Here is a 16358-nt window from a genome sequence, read left to right as displayed (position 1 = left end):
GGCTGTTACCATATTGTTTTGTGTTGTTTCCAATTTGTCAATCAAAAGATCATAAGTTTTGAAGCCAAAAATAACCCTAGAGGTAACATAATAAACTATTTTAATTTTATAGATAAAGAAACTGAGGCCCCAAGGTCACAGACTAATAGAATTGGTATTCAAACCACTAAGTCTTCAGTTAAAAGCTGGACCGATCACTTGTCTGGAAATGTTGTACAGAAGATCCCTGTACAGGCACAGGTTGCATTAGATGGCTTCTTGGAGTCCTTTCCAACTCCGAGATTTCATGAAACCCTGTTCCTCTGAATTCAAATCCAGTGTTCTTTCCTCTACACAGCAGGGCAAAGATTACATCCCCAAGTTACATAATGGATGTTCTAAAGGACTTGGAAAACCCTACATATTAAGGGTCAGATGATGGGGGACTACCCATTTTGCCATCTTTGGTAGAAAGAAAACAAACATTTATTAAGTGCCTACCTTGTACCTAGCACTGTGCTAAGCACCTAACAAATATCTCATTTGATACTCACAACAACCCTGAGAGGTAGGTGTTACTGTTATCTCCATTTTACAGTTGAGGAGATTGAGGCAGAGAAAGGTTAAGTGACTTGCCTGGGATCTTACAGCTAGTAAGGATCTGAGGTCAGATTTGAACTCAGATCTTCATGAGTCCAGGCCTAGCACTCTATCTACTGAGTCACCTAGCTGACTCTTTGGAAACTGTCTAGTTTGGGGGGAAGAGGAAAGGTAAGGTCTTTTTCCTGTAACAGCATATTTGAGACTTTGTAGTCCCTGTATTGTCTTCCACTTGGAATGCCTTCCTAGATTTTTGCTATCTTTACATAATCCTTAGATTTGGGAAGAGTCCCATGAGTCTACTTCCCCAGACCTTTGGGGCTAATCTTCTTCTTTCCCTGAATCCTCTCTACAGTCTCCAGCATAGCCAGCCCTAGGGTCCCTCTGCTTCTGAAAATTATTCTCTGTGAACTGCTGTTCCCTTTGCCAGCATTAGACAAATTAACCTCACAAAACATCACAAAATGTCCGCTGGGTAAAAAAGCTAGGAAGACAGGACATTGTGGAAACAGTACCATGTAATAGAAAGAATGTCAGAATTGGGAGTGAGGAAGGCTAGATTCAAATCTTCGCTCTAATGTTTACTCTATCCCTGGATAAATTATGTAAGTGTTTCAAACCTCAGTTTCCTCATTTGTAAAGGAGAGACACTTCCATTACCTACTTAAGAAATGTCTGTTTAAGGCAAACTAAGAGTCAGCTGCTTCAAAGGTTCCAGGGCTAATGTCTTCTCATTCGCCCAGTGGTGGGGGCATTACTTTGGGACTTCCCTGCCCCAGGAGACTCATAATTGGCATGATAACCTCATCATCCTGAAAGATTTTAGCAGCCCTGGTACTCTACCACTCTCTGCCTCCCTGATTAGAGGGTGAGGCCATGAACCCCAAACCTCCATAAGGGCAGGGATTGTCTTTTTTTTTTTATCCCCAGCACTCCTATTCTCCTGACTTACTGTGTCGTCATTTTTAGAAGGCAATGACAATTTTTTATTGCTTCTTCAAGGTATAGGGACAGGGAATAGACCTAATTTTGCTCACAACTGGCCCATTCACATACACATCTCTTCTACCTTCCCCCTACCCTGATGTGCTGGTAACACTCCTGGAGTGGTCAATAGAGGCTTCTTGTTAATTCGGTGTTTGTCTAAGGCCAAGGGGTGGGAAACTTGTGGCTTTGAGGCTACACGTGGCCTCCTAGGTCCTCGGGTATAGTCTTTTGACTGAGTAGGCTTAACATTAAGAGTGCAATGGTAGTAGGGCACATGCATAGGGCCCCTATAGCAAAGGCAACTCAATTCTTGGTCTTGTGGGGCCTGAAAGTCCTCGCTGCTCTCTAGATACAGAGTCCTCACACAGCTCCCTTATTCAAAGTATCTCTGCTATACAAGTTGCTCAGCTGTGTTCACAAGAGCTCCTTTCCTTAGCCCCGTTTCCTCTCTCAAGTGTTGGTCTCTCTATATCTATCTATCTGTAGCATATTTCCTGGCTCTCTGATTGACTCAGTATCTCCTAACTATCATGAGATGGCATTTTGGCATTGGAAGGGGTGGGTGGGAGAAGAGAAAATCCCCTCCCTGCCTTACTGCCTTCTGGTAGAGGCCCCGGGATTTCCTCCTGGTCAGTCTCCAACTCTTGTACTCAGGCTCATTCAGGGCCTACTCATTTAAAACCTGCTTGCTCAGCCAATCAATCTATTCCCTACCTGACCCAATCAGAGAAGTCAGTTTAACACTTCATTAATACCTTATGATTACATTCTGAGCCTTCTGGGACTACATCAATTGAATTGGAGGGAGGAAAGAGACCATCTCCTCCCTCCCTTAATACTGTGTTATTTTTAAGCTATTCACTTTCTGAATGAGGGAGTTATTCATAAAATGTCAGAGCCAGCAGGGCCATTATGCATTTGCCCCTTATTTTACAGAATGGAAAGTTCTCCAATAGAGAGGAGAACTAGATGACACCACATGGGGCCTGTTAGAAAGAGAATTGAATTAAGAGCTGAAAGACTGATGTTCTAACCCCAGCTCTGCTATCATTCCCTCTATGCCCCATAAGCAAGTTCTATCCACTCCCTGGGCCTTGGTTTCCTTCTCTATAAGATGAGGGAGCTAGTTTTGTTTCTGGGGTTTTTTTTGACTAGGCAATGGGATTAAGTGACTCCCCCTAGTAAGTGTTATGTGTCTGAGGTCATATTTGAACTCAGGTCCTCCTGAATCCAGGGCTGATGCTTTATCCACCACACCACCTAGCTGCCCTTATGAGGGAAGATAGTTTTGATAATCTCTAAGCGTTCTTCCAATTCTGACATTCTGTGTTTTAATACAGATGCAAAACTGAAAAAAATCCTAGGTGACCCCTCTTTGACCTATGGGAGGGTCAGATCCTTTATGATTTTGTTGTTGTTCAGTCATTTCAGCTGTGTCTGACTCTTCATGACCCCATTTGGGGTTTTCTTAGCAGAGACTGGAGTGGTTTGCCATTTCCTTCTCCAGCTCATTTTACAGATGAGGAAACTGAGGCAAACAGGGTCAAGTGACTTGCCCAGGGTCATACAGCTATTAAGTATCTGAGGCTGGATTTGAATTCAGGAAGATGAGTCTTTTTGACTCCAGGTAGGGCATTCTTCCTACTGCTGCCCCTAGATAATTTATAAACTGCCTGTAATTTGGAGTCATCATTCAGTGACAACCCCAAACAAATTGAACTTAAAAAACATGTGGCTCCACAGGGAATCTGAGAATGCTGAAGTTGGACACTTTGCCTGGTTTCAAACCTTCCTAACACAGCTACCTGGTAAGCCAGTTCTGTGTTGTAATGAAGACGTCCCTGGATCCTGAGTCCCTGGGGAGGGGGCAGGGAGTGCTGAGGGGTAGGGCTGCTGCAGAGATGGGTTATAGTCAGGAGACTTTGCAAAATGGAATCCTCCCTCGTGGGCTCCCCTCACTTTCTCCAACTCACACAATGCTTCCAGTCACAGGAGCTCTATAGCTCACCATCTGCACAGCACTTCTAACCCTGCTGCTTTCTATATTTAGCCTGAATATGGGCAGGGTTTGGTTTTTTTTTTTCCTCTTCTCTGTATATTCCACTTGGCTGTGAGAGATTTCAGGCAGAACTGCCGGTGTGGCTTATTTAAAAGCCAAGTGCTTTCCTCTTTGGGAGGAAGATGTCCTCTTCCTCTGGAAAGCCCTCTTTGTTCTCTTCCCTTTCGTTTCTGCGGGGGTATTAATTAATTTGCTACAGCATTTCCGTTCCTGATTCACCTGTTTAGCACTTGGCGTCACCTCGGGAAGCTAGTGAGAGGTGGAATAATTCAATGAACTCTGGTTTTTCCCATAGCAAAGCATTTTGTAGTATTAGCTTCATTTTGCAGTCTGGGACAGTGCCATCCCCCAAAAAGGTTAAAATTAGTTAGGTTAAATTAAAGGCTAAATTTTTAAAAAGGTTATCAAGGTCCCATAGCAAGTGACTAAGTATGGCTTAGAACTCTCTGCTCTTGAAATTCTGATTGGACACCTAGTTTTTCCCCTGAGTGCCAGGCTGCCTTTTCTTCCTTCAGCTGAATTTGGGGAATTAAAATGATGGCTGGGATTGGGAGGTGGGAAGAGGGAAAACTGGGCATTTGGAAGGTTTTCAAGAAAGCCGTACTTCTTTGGGAAGTGGATCAACTTAGGGAAAGCCTTTCTGGCTTGTAGCCAGGATCCTTTAATATGTATTACTGGACCATCTGCTTGGAAAATGCTGAGCCCTAGCTCCTGAGCAAGATCGAACCTGGCCCCTATTGCCAATTTCCACAGATCAGAAGGACGTCTGGGGCCGGCTCTGCCAGGGGCAGGCTCTGTCTGAGGATGTTGTACACACAAGGATACAAGTACAAGCGCTTGGAATCCCTGGCTCCCATCAAGGCTCAACACAAAGGTCACCTCCTGCAAGGGGCATTTCTCAATTCCCCAAATTATTAGTGCTCCCCACCATCCCTACCCTGAAAATAATTTTGCCTTGATTTTGTAAATCTCTTCCTTCATGGGGTTTTAACTGATTTCTCCAGCTGCCAGTGATCTCTCCAGTCATTCCTCCCATGCAAATTATTATGTATATAATTTAAATGTGTATTCCCAGGATCTAAACTGTGCCTGGCACATATTAGGGGCTTAATAAAGGCTTATTGATTGTTTGATTAATTCAATATTATGCCAAAATAGGGATCTTATCAGCTCCTATGGGTTCAATTATCATCTTTAGGTAGATGTCTCCCAATTCTGTATATCCAGCCCTAGCCTATTTCCTGAGTTCCATTCCTGTATGTCAACTGCCTGTTAAATATTTTGAACTGGGTGTCCCATAAGCATCTCAAATTCAACATGTCCAATTAATTATCTTTTACCCCAGACTCACCCCTTTTTGCACTTCGCTTTTACTACAGAAGATACCATCATCCTTCCCAGTCACCCAGGTTTGAAACCTTGCTGTCGTCCTTAACTACCCACTCTTCCCCTACATATCTAATCAGTTGCGAAATATTGCCATATCTACCTCTGCACCAGCTCACATGCATCCACTTCTGTTAGCTCATACAACCACCACCTTAGTTCAGGACTCCATCACCTCCCTCCTGGACTAATGCAATAGCCTCTAATTTGGTCTTCTTATTCTGAGTGTCTCTACTCCAATTCATCTGCCACACAGCTATCAAAGTGATCTGATCATATCTCACCTATCCCCATACTTTCCTTCATAATAAATTTAGTGACTCCTTATTGCCTCTAGGATCAAAGATAAACTTCTCTGTTTGGTATTTATGTATTTATTTATTTATTTTTGACAAGGCAATGGGGTTAAGTGACTTGCCCAGGGTCACACAGCTAGTGAGTGTTATGTGTCTGAGGCTGCTCCGTTTGGTATTTAAAGCTCTTTCTGGTATGAATCAAAATGAGAAAACTATTGGACTTTTGGCTCAGCCATGGTAGAAATGGATTCGATTCCACCTGTGATTTCATTGCTACAGGAAACTCTCAGATGGATAAACCCCCTCTACTTAGTTCAGGTCAACGCCTTCTCTGCCACCTTTATAGTCTTAGAGAGTTTCCTAGAGCACCAAGAAGTAATTTGCCTAGTGTCCCACAGCCAGATGAGACTAGACTTAACCTCAGCTCTCCTTTCTTGATCTGAGGCCTGCTATCTATCTACTGCATCACACAACCCTGTTTCTGTTTTGTGTTTTTTTTTTAAGTGCCAGAGCTATTGCCTCTGAAATAAAAGTTCGTTTTGCAAATAGTCAAGCCTGTGCATTTGCTTAAGCAAGGGCTTGGACAAAATGTTTTCTTCCACTTCTAAGATCTCTGATTTACCTGTTTAAGAGCAAATTAGACTATATTAATTTCTACAACAAGGGAAGTGATGAACCTGCTGCCCTCTGCCTTGGTCTCACATCATCTCAGGTATTGTGTTTGATTCTGGGAGCCATACTTTGAGAGGGATATTGATAAAGTTGAGTAGTACCTGAGCAGATAAAGGATCTGGAAACCATATCTAGCTTAGGTGTGGACCAGAGAGTGATTGTCAAGTATCTAAAGACTTGATAGGAAATCCTGCCACCCCTCAGGCTGGTGTCTCTTCATAAGGAGTAGGAATGAAGCTCTTTTACTGAAAGACCTTCTGGTTTTTGCCTTAACATAGACCAGCACCTAGAAAGTACCTGATGAATATTTGTTTAATTAATTAATTAATTAAATTGAATGTCAGACAGTTTTTACACATTAATGACTAGGTTTCCTAGTCTGTGAATGATGATGACACTAAGGTGAGGGATTCTTGATCCAGGGTAACTTAAAGGGATGAAAGTGAATTGTGGTTCTCAAGGTATGGTCCAAAGTCCTCTGGGAATCCCCAAGATCTTTTCAATAGGTCTATGAGGTCATAACTCTTTTCATAATACTAAGATATTTGATTTCTCATATGGCTAATATTGATAGAGATAATCCTCATAAACAAAAGGTCTTGGGGGGGATTCCTCAATAATTTTTAAGAATGTAAAGGGATCTCAAGACCAAAAAGTTTGAGAACTATTGGCATGGGGTTGAAAAAGATGATACCTGACTTCACTTGTAATAGTGGTTGCTAATATTTTATTTGTTGTTGTTTAATCATTTCAGTCATGTCCAACTCTTTGTGATCCCATTTGGGGTTTTCTCGGCAAAAATACTGGAATGGTTTGTCATTTCCTTCTCCAACTCATTTTATAGATGAGAAAACTGAGGCAAACAGGGTTAGATGACTTGCCCAGGGTCACACAACTAGTAAGTATCTGAGGCTAGATTTGAACTCAGGAAGGTGAATCTTCCTGACTTCAGGCCCAGCACTCTATGCACTATGGTGCCACTTAGCTGCTGAAATATTACATTTTAGAGAGCTGATGTGTGTTAAGTAGATGTCTCCCAATTGTGTGGCTCCAATGGTCAAAACAAGAATCAATGGTTTTAAGATCTAAGGATGCAGATTTCATTTCAGTGTAAGGTAGAGAGCTTCCTCACATTTGGAGCTATTCAAAGACAAAACAAGCTGCCTCATCAGGGAATGAGCTCCCTGTCACTAGAAGGGTAGGAACATATACTATGCTATATAGGGAATTTGTGGAGGGGATTCTTATATCATGTGCAAAGTCAGTTTACACAATTTTTAGGATTCCTTCCAACTTTAATATTTTATGATTCTTGAAGAAAAATCAAATGAAGACACATTTAAAAGCAGCCATTGTGGAGATTTATTTTGCTTGATTATGCATATTTGTTATAAAAAATTTGTTTTTCTTTTTGTCCAGTTGGGGGTGGTGGTGGTGGCAGCAAGTAGGGAGAGTTAGGAGAGCAGAGCAAGGGATAGGGTTGCCCAAAAAAGAAAAAAAAGAAAGAAAAGAGAGTCATTGAAACAAGCTTTTGAAACAAATACTGAGAAGAATAGAAGGAAGGTCAGAGAGAATCATAAACAAGCAGGACAGCTTTCTTTTTTCTTTTGATCTAAAGCTCTTCCCTTCTTTTTTTTCTCTTTTAATAATATCTTGTTTTTTTCCAATTGCATGTAAAAACAATTTTTAACATTCATTTTTTTTAAACTTTGAGTTACTCCAAAAGACCTATGAGGGAAAATACTATCTACATTGAGAAAAAGAACTGTGGAGTCTGAATGCAGATTGAAGCATACTATTTGCTCTCTTTTTTTGTTTTGTTTTGTTTCTTCTTTCTCCTGATTCCTCCGGTTGGTTCTAATTCTTCTTTACAACATGACCAATGTGAAAATCTGTTTAATATGAATGTATAAGTAGAACCTATTGTCAGATTACATGCTGTCTTGGAGTGGGAGAAGAGGAGGGAGGGGGAGAAAATTTGGAACTGAAAATCTTATGGAAGTGAATGTTGAAAACTAAAAATAAATAAGTAAATTTTTAAAAAAGAAAAAATTTTGAGTTCCAAATTCTCTCTCCCTTCTTCCTTTCCCCCTCCCTGAGTTGGTAAGTAATTTGATATAGATTATATATGTGAAATGATGCAAAACATATTTCCATATTAGTCATGTGATGAAAGAAAACACAGACCAAAAAACATGAAAAAAATAGTGAAAAAATAATATCCTTCAATCTGCATTCAGATTCTATCAGTTCTTTCTCTGGAGGTGGATAGCATTTTTCATCATGAGTCCTTTGGAATTATCTTAGATCATTGTATTGCTGAGAATAGCTAAGTCATTCACAGTTGGTAGTCTTACATATTACTGTTACTGTGTAAAATGTTCTCCTGGTTCTACTCACTTCAATCTGCATCAGTTCATTAAGTCTTCCCCAGTTTTTCTGAAAGCATCCTGCTCATCATTTCTTATAGCGCAATAGTATTTCATCACAATCATATACCTCAACTTGTATTCTATTCTATTCCACAGTTGATGGGCATCCACTGAATTTCCAAATCTTTGCCACCATAAAAGCAGGACAGCTTTGAAAGTAATATGTTGAACTTGAGTACTTGGAAGGGAAAACTCTTCATGATAGAGATTTGAAGTTTCACGGGCAACCATCTGTGTTCATCTGTGTGTGTGGGATTACTCACTTTGATGTTTGTTCAGAATAAAAGAAAAGATGGAAAGTGTTTTATTATACTGTGTCTGAGATCAATTAAATAAAGGAGGGAAAGGGAAGAAGTATTTATATAGTACCTCCTATGTGCCAGGCATTGTGCTAAGCACTTAAATATTATCTCATTTGATCCTTACAACAACCCTGGGAGGTAGGTGCTATTCTTATCCTGATTTTAGAGTTGAATATACTGAGACAGACAGACTTGCTTAGGGCCAGCTAGTAAGTGTCTGAGGTTGGATTTGAACTCAGGTCTTCCTGACTCCAGGTCCAGCACCTGCATCAGAAGCTACACATTAGGCCCCACTGCTTTCCACTATTGAAAATTAATTGTCTTATATTTTATTCTGTTAAGAATTGACTTCATATGTCTTCCAAGCTCACTAACCTGGTAAACTAATTTAGGCAAATGTGCCAGTGGAAAAGAACTAGGTGACCACCCTCAGATAACCAGTATGTATCCCTCCTTCCATTTAAAAAAAAATGTTTTATTGATGCCTTTTCCCACCACCCCACAATCATCAGATATATTCCCAATTGAATTAATTCTTCCTTTTAACAAAGACAAGTTAGGTTAAAAACAACCAACACAATGATCTTGTCTTCCAATGAATATAACATGCTGCCCTTACAGTCTCTAACCTCTCAAATGAAGGAACTCACAGTTCAGCTTCCTTCTAGAAATCTTTTCCAATGTGCATTTTCACAGAGGGATTTTGGGACCATTGTCTGACTTTTTAAAAATATCTAACTCAAGGGGGTGACTAGTGATTGGAATCTCATGTGAGGACAGAGATATTTGGGAGGCAATTCCTCAGTCTTACAGTCTCCCCTTTTTATGAAAAGCTGACCTTGTGTCCTCTCCATCTTTTCAGAACACTCAAGGGTAGCCCTTGGTCTGGTCCAAACAACCTCAATGACCTTCTTCATCCTAGGGAATCTTAGAAATGTAGAATTGGAAGGGAATGCTGGTATCATCTGCAGCATTTTGCAAATTAGGAAACTGAGGCCCCAAAAGATAGCATGATACCATGGAAAAAGAATTAAGTTTGGAGTTGCAGGAGGGTTCAAGTCCTACCTCTAATATATAATAATTGTGTATCTGTAGAGCCCTAGGTAAGTTTCTAAGACTATTGAATAAAATACACACTAAGTTACCAAGGAGCTGATGAATAGCACTCAGAAATTTCCTCCATATTCATGATATCTCAGGTCCACCCCACACTGCCCCCCCACCCCTGACTTTTGTTCGGTGTTTGACACTGCGACCACCCTCTACTCTTGGCTTTTCTCTCCAACCAGGGTTTTGCTATCCTGCTGTCCTGGTTCTTCTTGCCGCTATCTAATCACCCCTCTTTCTTCTTTACAGGATCATCATTCAGGTCCCACTTGGTATGGTTATAGCCCAGGGTTGTGTCCTCTTTTCTCTCTATATGCTCACTCTCTTGCTATTATCTCTTTGCAGATGATTCCCCAAATCCACCTATCCAGCATTCATCTCTCTCCTCAGTTTTCAATCTCATGGGCATTTCAAACTCAACATGTCCAAAACTGAGCTCGTTATCTTTCTGCCTGAACCCACCTGTGACAGGCCAGGGTTAAGGATCCATCTAGCCCTCAACATGGATTGGGCTTGTTTTTCCCTAAAAGGTGACAAAGCTTTCCCCAGGACCTGACAGCCCAAGATTTAAGGGATACTCCCCTTATTCAGCTTCATAATAACCTCTGGAAGTATTGATGTGGCTTCCCGGTCACTGTCAAGTTGGGGCCTTTTAGACTCGACCTGTGTTCCAAGACCTAGAGAGAGGCATCACACCCTGGCCCCTGACCAGAAGCACTTACGTATGGAGTTAAAGAGGGGGGCTACTCAAGCGAAGTACTGCCATATCCTTGTAGCCTCCTTTTTGTTAACTGACCTATGAGTGCCTCATTTTGCTCCAACATTGAACTTGAACTAACAGGATTGCAGCCTGGGTCAAGTTTACCCCTAACAATCTTCTATCCCAACTTCTCTGTTTTTATGTGACCCCGCCCCCATCCTTCCAGTCACCTATGTTTGCAATTTTGGAGTCATCTTTGACCCTTCATTCTCCCTTACATCTGTTACGGGAGAAATATCTCCTCTCTGACTTCATGTGGTGGGTCACTGCTGCCAAATGTATATTAACCACAATGTATAAATTATAGAAGTAAAAACCTAGGTTTTATTATTAAGCTCAAGCGTAGGTTCAGGCCTCAGAGAAAACCTGAACGATCTTGAGGATTCTGACAAGGCTTCTTATAGGTGAAATTATGTCAGAGTGAAAGAGAAATAATTCTTTTACATATGGTGATCTTGTACATTCTTCTTTGGCCATAAAAGTTAAAGAGAAGATAGATCCATAATCCCATACTTTCTGCAATGTCATAAGAGTTAAACAAACTTGATTAAATAGAGTCATAATCTTACACATCCTCTAAGGAAACCTACTTCATCAAACAAACTCTATAGATGAATTTAGTCAGGTTACAGATTAAACTACATTTGTTGGGTTCACAAATAGGTCAATTGAGGAGGATTTATATGTCACCTAGGACTCAAAGATAGTTGAGATTCTTCCTCTAGCTTCTTATCTAAGGAATGTTTTTTTTTAATAAATTTATTTTGATTCATCAACAATCATTTCCATAAGCTTTTGAGTTCTAAATTTTTCTCTCCCTCCCTCCCCACCTCCCTCCCCAAGACTGCTTGAAATCTGATATAGGCTCTACATATACATCCTATTAAACATATTTTCACATTAGTGATGTTGTAAGTAAGAATTAGAACCAATAAGAGGAACCACGAGAAAGAGAAAACAAAACACAACAGAAGAAAAAAAAGAGCAAATAGTATGCTTCGATCTGCACTCAAACTCCATAGTTCTTTCTTTGGATGTGAATAGCATTTTCCATCATGAGGCTTTTGGAGATGTCTTAGATCCTAAGGAATATTTCAGGCACTAAATACAATTTCTCATCCCCTGGGACAGGTTTTAGTCAGGTGAAGTTAATATTAACCAAAGATGCAAGAGGAATAAAAGGAAATTTGAAAAAATTCCCATACCACTTCCTGTATTCAGTTATTCACCAAGACTTTATCTCAGCAACCTCTCTTGAGGCTGTCCCCTTCCCTATGTGTGTGCCGCTACCACCCTAGGTCAAGCCCCATCACCCCTCACTGGGATCATTGCAAGCCTTCTAGTTCTTCTCTCTGCCTCCAATCTCTAGGCTCACCAATCTGTCTTTCAAATGGATATTCCTAAAGTGCGGATGTAGGGCACTCCTTTGCCTAAAAAGACTACAGTAAAATGTAAACCTGTTTGCCTGACATCTGGCCCTTCATAGTCTGGTTCCAGCCTATCTTTTGGGGCTGATAATACTTTGCTTTCCCTCTTAGCAAGGTATATTCCTGGCAAACTGATCCACTTGTTCCCCAAGCACGACGACATGATATTTCATCTTGTGTAATGTCATGCCTGGAATGCTCTCCCTCCTCGTCGTCCTCTTTGACTTTTGTCCTTGAATCCCCATCTCCTGGCCCAGCGCCTGGCGTGCTGTGGGCTCTTAATAGATTTGTTGGATTGAATTATATTTGCAAAAAAGAGAGGTTTGTCCTAGATCTCTTATAGAAGGTCTCCTCTGCTGTAAATCTATGATCTTAGGAACCAAATCAAAGAGGGGCAAGTGCTCTTAGCCCCCTGGTGAGGTTGCCTCGAAGGCTGTGCTTTGGGTGGTCAGGTAGGGGAGTTTAATGTGGTTTCCATTCTGCTTGATTCTGCCGGTGTCGGTGGGAATCCCCAGGGCAGGCAAAGGAGGAAAGCACTGATTAGTTCACAACAGCCAGGCCCTCTCTAGGTTTCTTTATTTGCATATTAATTAGTGCCCTGGAGGCAGCTAAGAGACTGCAGTCTTTAAAAATGTACTGGAATTTAGCAAGAGAATTGAATACCGAATTAATGGGGGCACCATCTGCCCTGCCTCTACCAACCCTGTCCCTTAGCTGGTGAAATGCCCTCCTCAGAGAAAAGAGAAAGTTCCTATTAACTCTCAGTTATCCACAGGTAGCTCAACTGCTTGGTTGATTATCTGTACCTGATTTCCTATGTCAGCCTGGTTTTCCTGATGGTACCTAGTATGCCCTGAACCTTTCAGCCACTTCCTCCTCCTGCCTCAAGGAAGAGGTGTGCTGGAATGTACAAGATCTTGTGAGCTGATAGTTAAATTTTTAGCATGAACATTTACATCTCAGAAATCAGTAAAGGCTACCAATCAGGGCCTTATTTATTGTCTCTGCTTAATAAAGTGATGGAGAAAATGTTAATAATGCACATTAAACTTAGAAGTGTGTCATTATTTCAGAGAGATGGTTGCTAAACATTTACCAGACAGCCCTGCTTATAGGCTGAGGCTCTGTAAACTAACATGAGATCAACCTCAAAAAATATGTGAGACTGCCTGGTATAGTCAAAAGAGCTCAATGGAATGGTAATCAGGAAGGAGACCTGGGTTTGAATTTAGCCTTTCCCATTCAGCCTTATAACTTCAAAGAAGTCACTTCTCCTTCTTGGAGTTTAGTTTCCTTAAAGGCAAGATAAGGAAATTGAACTGGTTGATTTATAAGATCTAAACCTGTATAATTTTCAGACCCAAAGAACCTCAGAGTTGGAAGGCATCTTAGAGGCTAACCTAGACCTGAACAAGAATTCCCTTCACGATGCCCAGCTTTCACTTAAAATCCTTGTGCAAGAAGATCTTGTTACAGATGGGTGGCAAAGTAGATAGAGCACCAGACCTGGAGTCAGGAAGACCTGAATGCAAATTCAGCTTCAGATTCTTACTAGCTGTGTAGCCTTGGGCAAGTAACCAACTTAACTTCTGTTTGCCTTAGTCTTTGCATCTGTAAAATGGGAATAATAATAGCACCCAACTCTCAGGGTTGTGGTGAGGATCAAATGAGATAATGGAAAGTGCTAAGCACAGTGCCAGGCACATGGTAACCACTATGTAAATGTTAGTTATAAATTACTTCACAAGACAGCCCATTCATTCCACTTTCAGACAATTCATTTGGCCTGAGGAGCAACAGCTCCGGCCCATTTGATTCCTGTCTTTCTGGTAGTGGTAAGCATATAAAGGAGAGGTTTGTCTTTTTCTGCTTGGTGCCAGAGAGCACAATGAGGACTGGCATGCAAAATTTTAAGAGCACTGGTTTTAGCTCAACATGAGGAACAAATTCCCAACAATTATTGTGTTGTTTGATTAAGTGTATGATTATGAGTATGATTAAGGGCCAAATAAATGGTACAGACTGTGCTATAGGTAATAAGAGAAGGAAAGGAAGAATCCATTCATTTTTCATTTTTCCCCTCTTGGCAAAGTCATAGCTACTATTCTGCCTGTATGTTCTAATGCTTCAGACAGAAATACTGGCAGGAAGTACTCAGTGACTTTAAATCTTCTTTAAGGAAGAACCTTCTCTGAGGACCAATCACCTTGCTAGCCTTGTATGGCTGTCACTGGGTTATAAGAATGCCCTTAGACTGTTAATGATTACACTGTATGCATCAGTATTGGCCACAGGATTCTGGGAAAGATGGGCAAAAGAGACTCAAACACTTTCAAAGATAGGTCTAAAGTCTGTAGAGGCCATCTAATCTAACCCCTTGGGTGGATAGAGCACTGGACTTGGAGTCAGGAAGACCTGAGTTCAAATCCACTATCCTTTAGACACTTACTAGCTGTGTGACCCTGGGCAAGTCACTTAACCCTGTTTGCCTAAGTTTCTTATCTGTAAAATGAACTGGAGAAGAAAATGGCAAACCACTCCAGTATCCCTGCCAAGAAAACCCCAAGTGGGGTCACAAAGACTCAGACATAACTGAAATGACTGAATAATAAAAATCTTTCTAACCCCTTCATTTTACAAAGGAGGAATCGGAAGCCTAGAAAGGCTTGTCCAGGGTCACATGGGTGGTAAGTAGCCATTGACTGGAACCCAAATATTTTGTCTCTTTCAATCTTTCAGTCAACCAACAGGCATTTATTAATTGTCTATTATTTGCCAGGCACTGTGATAGATGCTGGGTATAACAAGACAAAATGAAGCAATCCTTGACCTCAAGCAGTTTAATTTCATTAGGAGACACAACGTGGACACATGTGTAAATATGTAGTGGATATTGTGCTGGACTTGGAAGACCAAAGACCAAATTCTTCCTCGGTTACTTTCTAGCTGTGTGATCCTGGGCAAGTCACTTAATCTCTTAGCCTTAGTTTCTTCATCTATAAAATGGGGATAATAATAGTACCTACTTCACATGGTTGTTAAAGGTCAAATGAGGTAGCATATAAAGTGTTTTTCAAACCTTAAAGTACTATATAAATGCTAGCTGCTATTGTGGAAGTATACACAAAAATACAATCTATGTAGATACACTTTATGTTTGAACCTGTGATTTCATCCATGTGGACAGCTCCTGGGGAGGAACATCTTCTACCAAAATAGATTAGCAGGTGCTCTCCAATTTATAATCCTGACACCATCAGGCAGGAAAGTCAAACTCAAATAAAAAGGATCCCTGCTAGCCACATGTTGACTTAGAAAACCACAAATTGCCGTTATCTATGTTGTATCATATTTTTATTTATTTTGTTAAATATTTCCCAATTATATTTTAATCCGGCTGGGCCATACTTGAGAATGTTGTGAATCTGACACCTTTGCCCTAGAGCACAGAGAGATGTAAGTGACTTACCCAGAGTCACACTGCCAAGGTATATCAGAGGTAGGTCCTGAACCCCAGCCTTCTAGAATCTGAGGCCTCTATCCATTACATCATAGTCAAGATGTCTTTCAAAATACATGCAAAATAAATGAAAGGTAATGGGGGAGGTAGAAGGCACTAGCAGCTGAGGGATCAGCGAAGGCTTCATGTAGTAGGTTATCTTTGACCTAAGCCTCAAAGGAAACTCAGAGAAGGCAAAAAGAGGGAGTGCATTCTGGGGGACACTGCAAGGCAAGGAGATGGAAAGTGAGATGTCCATGTAAGGAAGAACTAGGAAGCCATCATGGCTGAATGGTGGAGGTAATGACATGATAGGGAGTAATCACATAAGAAGCCTGGAAAGATATGTTGGATCCAAGCCTCACCAACCTTGACAAGGAAGCCAAGGAGAGCAGAGGAGAGAGAATTGTGGTTGCGGTCCCTTAAATGAACACCTGGCTTATGTGCTGCTGCTGTATTGTCCTTTGTTCTTGAAGAAGACCATGACATCAGGGAGGTGATGTCATGACATGCAAGTGAATAGGATTTAAGTGAGAGAGGGCTATGAAAAGTCACCAGCCTTGCTTTCTCTTCAGGAGCCATCTGGATCCAGTGGCCAGATATGGATCAGGACGACTGAAGATAGCCCCAGAGGCAGTGGGGGAAGTTGGCCTTTGGTCTTTTCGAGGTCTTTCTTTCTTTCTTTCTTTCTTCCTTCCTTCCTTCCTTCCTTCCTTCCTTCCTTCCTTCCTTCCTTCCTTTCTTTCTTTCTTTCTTTCTTTCTTTCTTTCTTCTTTCTTTCCTTCTTTCTTTCTTTCTTTCTCTCTTTCTTTCTTTCTTTCTTTCTTTCTTTCTTTCTTTCTTTCTTTCTTT

The sequence above is a fragment of the Vombatus ursinus genome, unplaced genomic scaffold, assembly GCF_900497805.2.
Source record: "Vombatus ursinus unplaced genomic scaffold, bare-nosed wombat genome assembly UNPS02014793.1, whole genome shotgun sequence".
NCBI classification, from domain to species: domain Eukaryota; kingdom Metazoa; phylum Chordata; class Mammalia; order Diprotodontia; family Vombatidae; genus Vombatus; species Vombatus ursinus.
This window is presented reverse-complemented; position numbering follows the sequence as displayed.